General features: G+C 34.8%; 1 pseudogene; it reads right to left on the bottom strand.

Annotated features, from left to right (window-relative positions):
* Positions 1–7,993: 7,993 nt before the first annotated feature.
* Positions 7,994–9,564, bottom strand: LOC143411594 (serine/threonine-protein kinase Nek7 pseudogene; annotated as a pseudogene).
* Positions 9,565–11,840: the final 2,276 nt, after the last annotated feature.

Consider the following 11,840-nt stretch of genomic DNA (forward strand, 5'->3'; position numbering starts at 1 on the left):
CTCTTGTACATTGCTGGTGGGACTGCAAAATGGTGCGGCCAATTTGGAAAGCAGTATGGAGATTCCTGGTTAAGCTGGGAATGGAACCACCATTTGACCCAGCTATTGCCCTTCTCGGACTATTCCCTGAAGACCTTAAAAGAGCATACTACAGGGATACTGCCACATGGATGTTCATAGCAGCACAATTCACAATTGCTAGACTGTGGAACCAACCCAGATGCCCTTCAATAGATGAATGGATAAAAAAAAAGTGTCATTTATACACCATGGAGTATTACGCAGCACTGAAAAATGACAAAATCATGGAATTTGCAGGGAAATGGATGGCACTAGAGCAGATTATGCTTAGTGAAGCTAGCCAATCCCTAAAAAATAAATACCAAATGTCTTCTTTGATTTAATGAGATCAACTAAGAACAGAGCAGGGAGGAAGAGCAGGAAGAAAAGATTAACATTAAACAGAGACATGAGGTGGGAGGGAAAGGGAGAGAAAAGGGAAATTGCATGGAAATGGAGGGAGACCCTCAATGTTATACAAAATTACATATAAGAGGTTGTGAGTGGAATGGGAAAATAAACAAGGAGGGAAATGAATTACAGTAGATGAGGTAGAGAAGATGGGAGGGGAGGGGAAGGGAGGGGGGATAGTAGAGGATAGGAAAGGTAGCAGAATACAACAGTTACTAATAGGGCATTATGTAAAAATGTGGATGTGTAATTAATGTGATTCTGCAGTCTGTATTTGGGGTAAAAATGGGAGTTCATAATCCACTTGAATCTAATGTATGAAATATGATATGTCAAGAGCTTTGTAATGTTTTGAACAACCAATAAAAAAAACAACATTTGAAAATTGGACAGTGTTTTTACAATATTTCCTACCTGCACACCTGACTACTAGTGTGCAGCTAGATATAAACTCTAGGTTGGAAATGATTTTCCCTTTGACTTCTAATGCTGCCAAGAAGGCCAGTGCCATTAGGATTTCTTTCATTCATTCTTTCTTTCTTTTTTTAAATATATTTTTAGTTGTAGATGGACACAATATCTTTATTTATTTATCTTTATGTGGTGCTGAGATTCGAAACCAGTGCCTCACACATGCAAGGCAAGTGATCTACCACTGAGCTACAACCCCAGTACTCCCATATTACTCCCATTAGGATTTGAGAGATGATAGTTAAAATCTTCTACCACATTTTATATGACCTGTTTTCCACTGCCTCCAACTTTGAAGATTTCATCATTGCTTCATTATCTATGAGGCTCTAAAATTTCAGGTGGATATGCTTTCCCGTTTGTTACACTAATACCTGTTGTTCCATGAAATTTTCTGAAATTACTTTTTGTGTGCTTTTCTGCCCTCTTGTTCTCTTCCTAGAGTTCATATTAGATACAACTTCCCCATCTTCTTTTTTTCTATTTTAACTTTCTTTGGGTTTTGGAAGTCTTCTCTAACATCAATACCTTATGTCAACTTTTCTTAACCTTGTATCACTTTTTAATTTTCTAGAGATCTTCCTTGTTCTTTGAAGATTTCCTACATTAAAATATTATCCATTTTCAGTTTTTGATTTTAATATATTTTCTTACCTCTCTGAGAATATCAATTGTCCTTTTGTGAAATGTTTTTCAACTATCTGTACCACCCTATATTTCAAAGTTCTTTTTTTTCTGTTTGTTTTGATTCCATACATCATGTAAGAAGTTACCCATTAATATTTAAAATTACTTGTAAAAAAAAGTGGCATTTTTGCACTAGGGTAGGGCTGGTGAACAGGCTAGTCTCTGTAAAGTTTTAGGGAAAGAACTCGATGGTCATCGTTATCCAAATTACACGTATGAAAACACGAATTGTTGTGAACATACTTTGCATTCAACCAGAAAATAAAACAAAATAAGAAGATATTCTATGTAAATCAAAAGAGAAAAAGAAAATTTTAAAAAATGGTTACTTTCTGCACCATTTTCTAAAGCTTTTACCCTGTATCTGGAAATAGCCAGATGACTTAATCTCTAAGAATGTGTTTACATCATATTTAAACTATGTTTTTCAAAAGAATTGATGGGAACTCTACTTAGAATGTCCACCAACCTGTATGAATTGCCATTAATGAATGAATTTTCTCTCACTAATTATTTAGTTTTCTGTATGCTCTCTGTGGACACAGAAAGATAAATAAAAAATTATTCCCTCACAGTGATAAAAGGTAATTAAAGGGTTGCTTAATTTTCCACTGCCTTCAGGAAAAAATCTCATGACCTTGATAATATGATACAAGATTAGTCTTCCCCCTTTTCTCCAGCTTTCCTATACAGCCCTCCTACTGTATCTAACCAAACTGAGCTGCTTTCTATGATCCCCAAACTCTCTATCATAATTTCAGTTCCGTTGCAATATATTTTACTTTTCTTCTCCTTTAAAAAAAATATATTCTTGCCTTGGGCACAATACTGTCCAAAAAGACTTTTGCTAATTTCCTGCCAAGAAGTGTATATATGTATACACACACACACACACACACACACACACACAGAGAGAGAGAGAGATGGCAGCTTCCTTGGATCCAAGTAAGGAAAGGGGTAGACTTTAACTTCATCTCTTCCTTGTATGGTCTCACTCCTGGCCTATCCTAAGCTGTAGGAGTCTCCATTATAGTTCCTGCCTTTTATATGGTAGGGGAGTGCTGCTGTCCAGGAGCACAAGGTAGAGGAGAAAGCCAAGATGCCTAGGCGGCCTCTGTACAGACTTTTAACTAATCTTCCAAATTCTTGTGCCACCCACACATCAATTTCCAGGGCTACCCAGTGCCTTCAAGTCCTAAAGCAAACGAAGGCAAAAGACTAAATAAGAAAAGTGAAGAAACACAGCACCAAATTTGACTTGCTCTTTACTGTTCTCAGGACTCAGGCTCAATAATGTATGTTTTACTGTGTGTTTTTTAGTCTTCAAATTTGTCTTTAGAATAGGCTTAAACACTATAATCCTCTGCTGACAATGGTCCTATCATTGATTTTCTGCTTTCCTTCAAGTTGACAGGTTTAGGCAGAGGCCATTTTTTCAATTCCATTTTTGGGCTTGACAAAACTTTCTCCAAACAGGATTACAAACAAAGGTTTCATTTTAACACGATAGATGATGAATTATGTAACTCATTGGGTCATGATTTAATGTTGGGTATTTAGGTAGCACTCTCTCATTTTAATTTGCTTTGTTACCATGTAAGCAATAAGTATTCTGTAGCCCAATATTACCTAAATCCTATGTTTCTAATTTTTACTGTTTACTGAGGATTCACTCAGTGTGAGGCATTTATCATATATTTTTCTTATATTATCTTTATATTATGATTAGAAAATGAGGTTTTGAGGGCTAGGGATGTGGCTCAAGCGGTAATGTGCTCTCTTGGCATGTGCGGGGCACTGGGTTCCATCCTCAGCACCACATAAAAATAAAATAAAGATGTTGTGTCCACCGAAAACTAAAAAAAATAAATATTAAATAATTCTCTTTATAAAAAAAAGTAAATAAAATGAGGTTTTGAAAGAATAATTCATTTGTCAAAGATCCCATACAATGTTCAAAAGGGATTTGAAACCTGGTATGACCACTCCGAATTTCATGCTCTTAAACAATATATATACTGCTTATGAATAAACATCATAACTATGTTTGTAAATATAATGATAAGAAAGTTTCTTTCTATAGTCATTGTGATGTGTTGACTATACATATTATGCACCAAATAAGTTCAGCATTGTAAAAATTGTAGAGCCATTGAATATGAAACTATTCATGGCATTTGACACCTCAATTTATAGTAGGTGTATTCCTGAATTAATTTACTTTCCTTATATAAGGAAAACTGCCTTAAATATTTTTTTCTAAGATTGCCTATTTATTTATTTATCATGTTGCTCAACAATATGTGCTGAGGATATGGTAACATTCAGCATAATGATCTTAAAGCTTGTCATGAGAGAAGAGAGCTAAAATATTCCGGCTGATGATTTGAAAAGAAATTTCTCAAGGTTAGGCCTTTCCTAGAGAGTGAAAGTTGATATTTCTATTTTTAACCTTAGTTTAAAAGTCTATAAACCCCACAATTTTCTTAGTTTTTAGGGATGTCAGTCTCCTTGTATGGCCCAAAAGGTTAATGAAAATAGTTTCCCTAAAATCAAAAACTTGCTGATTTGCTTAAGGAGGTGGTTACTGATTTAATTTTAGTTCTATTTGACAATTTCAGATAATCTTGTTATCAATGGAAGCATTACTTCTGGAAAGAATGCAATATCAAGTGGCACGTTTTCTTTGTTCTGAAATACAATGGATATAAGAAAGGAGGCCCCTACACATGAACCCAGGGGCATCATCTCACTTGAGGACAGACTTCTCTCCAATTCTTGGCTCAAACCAAGCTCCCAGTTCAAGAAGGGCCCTGCACACCTGCAACTGGTACAACTCTAGGCAACTACATTTCCCAGAGACAGCATGACACCATCTAGTCTGTGTTCTCAGGCCTCCCTTCCCTTTTCTTTCACCTCTCTCTTCCTATTCACATTCCATTGCCTTGTTTCTCAAAATCCTCGCTCTTAGGTAACTGTCATCATTCTCCTCAGGCAGTTGGTTGATAAAGACTTAATTAAGCCAGTGGCATGCTGGAGCCAAAGGGTACCAGCTTGTGAGAGATAACTGCTCAATATTCAGGAATTTTACAAGCAAACTTTCAACTTTTGGAAGCTAGTCATCAGCCTTGGAGGAAATGCTTATACCCAGGAAATTGGCATTGTTAACACTCCCTACTGGCCTGTGAGGAGCTGGCTTATCTGCACACACACTGCCCAGGGGACTTGCAGTCCTAGTGGGTACTCCTGAAAACCTTAAAGATTCAAAACCAACTTCCATCTCTGAGATTTCTCTAACAGGGAATATTTTCTAACAGAGGTAAGTGATAAAAATAATAGAGCCATTGCCAAGGGTTACCACATAGGCACACCCCTAGATCATCTTGGTCCAAGTTGGCTCTACAGATATATATCACTAGGAGATATGGCAGGAAAAGGTCAGAAAGGCAATGCCTTTCTGGGTCAAGAAAGATTCCCAAAGATACATGTACACGTAACCATTATATAAAACAATTCTGTAACACTGACCTGCTGAGACAGACTGTTTTCTGAGTTACTGACCAAAACAAAGAATGAAGCATGCTTTCCAAGAGGGGACCATGCTTCTTGCACCACCACAAAGGATGTGGAGGTCACTCAGTCTGTGCACTGAAAAACTAAATTTACTGAATGCCAATTAAATAATCTAATGATTTCTAAAACTGAAAATAGGTCTTAATAGTCTACTGAGATCTTCAAAAGTCAAAACTTCTGGACTAGTGCCTAAAGAAAGGCCAACCTTTGTTACCTAAGTTGCATTGAACTGCACTTATTCATAGCCCCAGAATATTTTCTTTTAAAGAGGGAATAGATCAATGGTGCTTAATATAAATTAGTCATCTTTTCCATGTATTTCTTTCCATGCTTCTCTAAGAATTGATTGTGTGCTAACTCTGTACCAGTCACTGTCACGGCTATACACAAGAACATTTAAGTTGTAGTCCCACATTGTGTTTCAGAAGATTCTGTGCATTTCAAAAATAGATGATGAAGGAAGTACTACTGAAAACCCTCATAGAGATTCTACCAGTAATATACAGAGAAATCACTTTCTGATTTGCTCACTATAATTAGAAAATGACATTTGAAAGTTATAACCTTTTACCGTTTTGGCCCCACAATAATAGTCATCAAAAGCCTTTGAAAGTATATTATTTTATTTGTTTTTTTTTACAGTACTCATTTTTATTATATATTAGGATATTGTACAATTTTCAAAGCTAGTAACCGGATCTTTTTCTACGTGTATTTAAGGCTTAACAAAATAAAAGTATTTCACAAAAGTCCATATTACAGTACTGTTGAAATATGAGGCATAGACTAATTATGTATTTATGGGTTATAAACAATACATTCATTTTAAAGAATAAACAATGTGAATAACATCTTGGTTAAAATAAATATCATGGTAAATGTTAACGGCAACACCTGAAGTATATGAATACAAGGAAGGTGTTTTGTAATAGACACTACATAGAATGGTAGAGCATTCATGAAATGGCTGTATCTTACTAACTATACAATCATTGCACATTGTTGAGCATTTTATTTATATGGATACTCTTCATTCACCATTCCTAAACCTCAACATACAAAAGTTACTCGAGGCTTTCCTGAGTAACTGGTACCAATGTTTAAATAAGGTTTAGAATCGGATGTACCTTCTAATTTCTACTTTTCAAATCAATTCAAATGTTTAAATCTTAGAACATTCATAGGCAATTAGAACTTGCAATCATCTTAATTTTGAAAAATTATCTCACTCAAAATTAAATTTGATTTTACCCAGTGGTTTCTTCAGTAAAAATGGGAACACTAGGATGAAAGACATTGAAACGGAAGTTTGCATCAACAGAAAATAGTAACATTCTCCTGACCAAACTCTTCGTAGTCACTTTTTAGCAGGAAGGTTCAGAGAAGAAATCTTGTCACTGTAAGGGAATTAAGCTAATGAACTTTACATTCGTGTGTTCAAGACTGCAAGGAAGAGGATCTCTTCCAACCAGAGAGATTTCTTAGTCGATTATGTTATATTAAAACAACAGTGACACTAATGGTCAATAAAACCCCACCTGTTCAGGCTTCTGGGGATAAACCTATTGATGCACAGTGTAAATGTTTTGAGTCATCAGAATCTGGGAAATACAATGCATCCAGCCCTCATTAAAAACACCAACCAGGTTTCCTTTGCCTATTCCTAGAAAACACTACCCTTCAGATATGTGCAACCTATTAAATTGAAAGATGCATACTGTTTGCCCTGTATATAGATTGGAACTTTACAAGTTCCCTGAAAGTATTCAAATGAGCCAAAGAAAACTACGGTGGGGGAAGTCAGCAGTTGTATTGCCTGAACATAAGGTTTTCAGGTTGGCAAGATAATCCAACCCAAGACTTGGTGGTGGCATGCACAGCGTCCTTTAAGAGTGACTGCCACTCGGTGTCAAAATTCTGTAAAGAACTGGTTGCTACATTCAGGGAAAACACATCTCCATAACAGCATTTACTAAACTCTACCCATTTCCTTGAACTATATTAAGCATTACCATCTCTCATCTTCATGCTTACAGTACTCTGCTCAAGTTTCTCAACAGAAATATTAATGCCACAATGGCCAGTTTTCATTTCCTTGAACAGTTAAAAATTATAACATTGTCAAATGAAAACTATGTCAACATTCACAGGTACATTATAATACACATCCTTTCTTCCTCTAACAAAATACGTGTATACAAGGTGGCCCAAATTTTTTAAGTTTTCAATCTGAGAAATTGTTGGTATACTGAAAATTTCTCAAAAGGGAATTATGTTCTCAAAATCAAATACTAATGAACTATAAATAAGAAAATAACTTGAATATAAAAATTTCTGAAGGGGAGCAGTGAGGACTTTAATAAAACATATGCTTACATTATAGTGTACAATGAGATAAAATGCCTTTAGATTTATAAAGAAATCTAGTACTGCAAAATTATTCAAATATGTTTCAAATGTACAAATATTAAAAACAAAAACCTTGAGCAAGGTGCAACTTTACACCAAACAAATCCTTAACCACTTTTTAAACGGATTCATTTATACCATTTAAATGCAGAGAATATCAGCGATATTAAAGCAAAACAAAGACTTTTCAGTGTCTGACTCACATTTCATCCCCAAATCTTTTCACATTTAATAGTTGCATTTTGAATGTCAAAGCTGAGTTTTAAATGTTTCTCAAAGTCTGTTTACACTTATTAGCATTGTAGCTTTCAGATATGTAATTCTAAGGACTAAGACACATACTTCAAATGTTAAAAATCACAAAAGTTCATAATGTTGTTCATTTCAATATCCATAAATGACTAAAAAGCAAAAGTCAAATATTCAGATACTTTTGATCAGGTTTCACACCCCTCCTCATGTGCGCCAAGTGCACTTCCAATATTTGGCACTCAGTCTATCGGCAGAAAACGCCATAATTCTAAAAGCCTTTAGGTATGGGGGCGAAAAACTCATTTGCTTTCCTAACATGCATTTTCATAATCCTGAAGACATTCTGAGTTTCCATAAAGGTGATTTTGACTGGTACAAAATGAAGCTTACATGAAAACTGGTTAAGGATTCAAAGCACATTAGCTCTGAAAATACTAATCTTAATATCCAGACAAAAAGGGGAGAGGTATGATTTGCACAAAAATACTTTAAATATTTTCTTCATATTCTTCATGATCTTATGCGTGTTTAGCTGCTTGCAGTGCATGCGTGCATCCTCTTGGCCACATCATAGACATAGGTGATATCTGGTCGCTTCTCTGGATCCGGGTTGATACACATATTGACTAACCGTCGTAGTTCCTCTGAATAGTGATCTGAAGGAAGAGGTGGGTAGTCACACTGTTCTATCTTCTTACACAGTGAGTACAGATTCATTTTGTCACCATAGAAAGGACTCTGTAGGGCAGCCATCTCATATAGTAGACAGCCAAGAGACCAGATGTCAGATTTGAAGTTGTATCCATTTTCATGTATTCTCTCAGGAGACATATAATAAGGTGTGCCCACTAAAGAATGTGCAGCTGTGGTTTTTGAGCTGAAAAACCGACCAAGCCCAAGATCTCCAAGTTTTACCACGCCAGTGGCTGTAATGAACACATTAGCTGGTTTTATATCTCTATGCATGACTCTTCGAGAATGCATGTGTTCCAATGCACTGCACAGCTGAAGAAAGTACTTCCATACGGTTCTCTCAGGAATTAGCCTCTTCTGTTTCTTAAAATGCTTTATCATTCTGGATAGATCACCAGCATCTGCTAATTCCAAAACTATGTTTAGTTCATTATCTTCAATGAATGATGCATAATATTTAATTACATTTGGATGGTTGAGTTGCTTAAGGAGATCGATTTCTTTGATGCAATCAGCACGTGCTTTGGCATCCATTAAATCAAATATCTGTACTTTTTTTAAAGCTACTGCCACTCCATCCAACAGACAGGCTGCTCTATACACTTCACTAAATTGTCCACGACCAATCTTCTTTTCTATTCGAAAGTTGGCTAATGTATTATAGCCCATATCCGGTCGTAAGGCCTTCTGTGGTTGAAACTGAGGAACAGGTGGCCCTTGCATTCCTTGTGATTGCTCATCCATTGTCTGAAGCAATAGGAATTTCAGAACTCAGGAAGTTGAGAGTTTTCCATTCTCCCGCCCTCGAGGGACACCCAGTGAGCCCGCGGCTCTGCTGGGCACCTCGGTGGAGAGGCCCGCTGGGCCAGGGGCTGAGGCTGCGAGGGCAGGAGCCAATAGGCCACCTCCCGCCGCGCCGCCCCCACGGACACTGCAGGCTCAGGAACCCACCCTGCACCATGATTTTATTTCTAAGGAAAAATGTGATGTAGCTTTATAGCATTGTTGAGAGGAACATAAATGTAACAAATTAAAAATATACTTTACAGGGAATATCATGAAATATAGCAAGAAAATTTTGGTTTATAATTAACCCATGTTTCTGAAAATATAGAGTCACATTTTAATTTTAAAAAAATGGATTTTAAATAATGGGTTCTAGGAACTGCAGTTGTAGCAACACTTTGATTTATTTTATACTTGTTTGCTATTGGAAAAACACATGTTTATGTCAAAGCACATCAAAGAATGTGCAGCTGTGGAGAGCTCAATAAATATCGTCTTGCAAGCTGTACTCATTTTAAAATATGATCAATAATGGAAAAGATTCCATGAGCTTCAGAGAAGAAGATAAATTCATTTCAGCTGTTTTGGGATGAAATAGTATGTAGATGTCTATTAGGTATATTTGATTTATAGTATTAAGTCAGAAAAATCCTTATTAATTTTATACTTGGATGACCTGTCTGCTGGTGATAGGGGTTCTTGCAAAGAACATTTAGTTGGATTTTGTTTTTTGATACAATCCATTAATCTGTGTATTTTAACTGAGGAGTTGAGGCCAGTTGCATTCAGGGTTATTGTGAATATGCGTTTGTAATTTTCTGATATTTTGGTTTGTTTACTACATTTAATTCTGTCTTAATTTTCATTTACTTGGTTGCTCTTCTCATGGTCATCATCTATTTAGGAGCTTTGGGAGTTAGTTTTTGGGTATATTTTTGTGCAGTTTATCTTTGAGTATTCTTTGTAGTGCTTCTTGGGTGATCATAAATTCTTTTAGCTTATCCATGTCATGTAAAGCAATTCTTTCTACATCAATTTTGAAAGAGCTTTGCTGGATTTAGAAATCTTGACTGACAAAATTTCTCTTTAAGAGCTTTCTTTGAATATCTCATTCTGGGCCTTGTTCTTCTTTAGGATCTGAGTTCAGAAGCCAGAAGTTAGCATTTGTGGCTTGCTCTTAAATGAGACCTGATGGTTTTCTCTTGCAGCTTTTAGTGCTCTTGCCTTCTTTTCTATGTTAGGTATTTTAATTATCGTGTGTAAAAAAACCAAAAAGTTGAAACAGAGAAAATTTTTTAAAAAGAAATAAAAAAGAAAGAAAAGATGATATATATTTAGAGCTACCAGGTATTTTATCTATCTTTTTGATTTTTGTAAATTAAGAAAAAAGATATATCAAAAGTTACCAGCCCAAGCTAGGTGAAATCGGAGAAGAGAAAAAGCAGATCATACAACAAATAACTTTCTGACACCTGGAGCTTCCAAAACCACTAAGAACACTTTCATTAAAATTAATTGTATGAAGATTAATATTAAATTATGTAATGAATATTAATTAATCAGATTTATATTAAATTTTATTTAAATTCATTTCTTTACATTTTATTAAATTAATTTAAATAAAATTTAATAAATTTTTAAATATAAATTATGTTGTAATTGAATATAAATTAATTTTATTAAATTAAAAAGCAATATAAATAAAATTTTAAGTGCTACATCAAAAAAAATAAAGTTAAAATAAATGTAATAAAACTATCATAAAATTAATTATTAAAATAAATTTAAATTAAAGGTAATAATATTAATTTATATTTAATTATAATATAATTTGTATTTAAAAATGTGTTTCATACTAAATTAATTTTAATAAAAATGTTCTTAATGGTTCTAGAAACTACGGGTGTCAGAGAAGCAATTGCCACATAATCTGCTTTCTCTCCTCTCCGACTTTCACCCAGCTCAAGCTGGAAACTCTTGATTCATCTTTTATCTTAATTTACAAAAATAAAAAGATTAATTTTAAATCCTTTTTTTGATAACCCAGAGAAGCGTTTAGATAAACAGTCCAGATTTTAATGATACATTCTTACAAATTAACTTTTCCATTGGAAATGATTGATGTATTAAGACTTTTGGTTTGACTCACATTTAACGTGTAGAAATCATTTTCCTTATGGCCATATTTAACACCTAGAAAATTGAATTTAACCTGAAGTGACTTTGTAGCCAATTGAAATAGTGAAATGGATAGGTTTTGATTAAAGAATTTTGATAAAGAGAATCTTAGAATTGAACCACTAAATTTCATATCTGGGCCCTCCAAGTGTAATTTTGTTTTAGTAGTTGGACAATGTTGAACAAAAAGTCCTGATAAAGAACTATTAAGCCTCGTTTGCTCCTCTGGTCTCAAGGGTATGTTGGGGACACTTTTGAATCTTCCCATTCAAAATGGCTATATTTAACACCTAGAAAATTGAATTTAACAATTGAAATAG

Source organism: Callospermophilus lateralis, chromosome 12 (genome assembly GCF_048772815.1).
Source record: "Callospermophilus lateralis isolate mCalLat2 chromosome 12, mCalLat2.hap1, whole genome shotgun sequence".
In the NCBI taxonomy this organism is placed as follows: Eukaryota; Metazoa; Chordata; class Mammalia; order Rodentia; family Sciuridae; genus Callospermophilus; species Callospermophilus lateralis.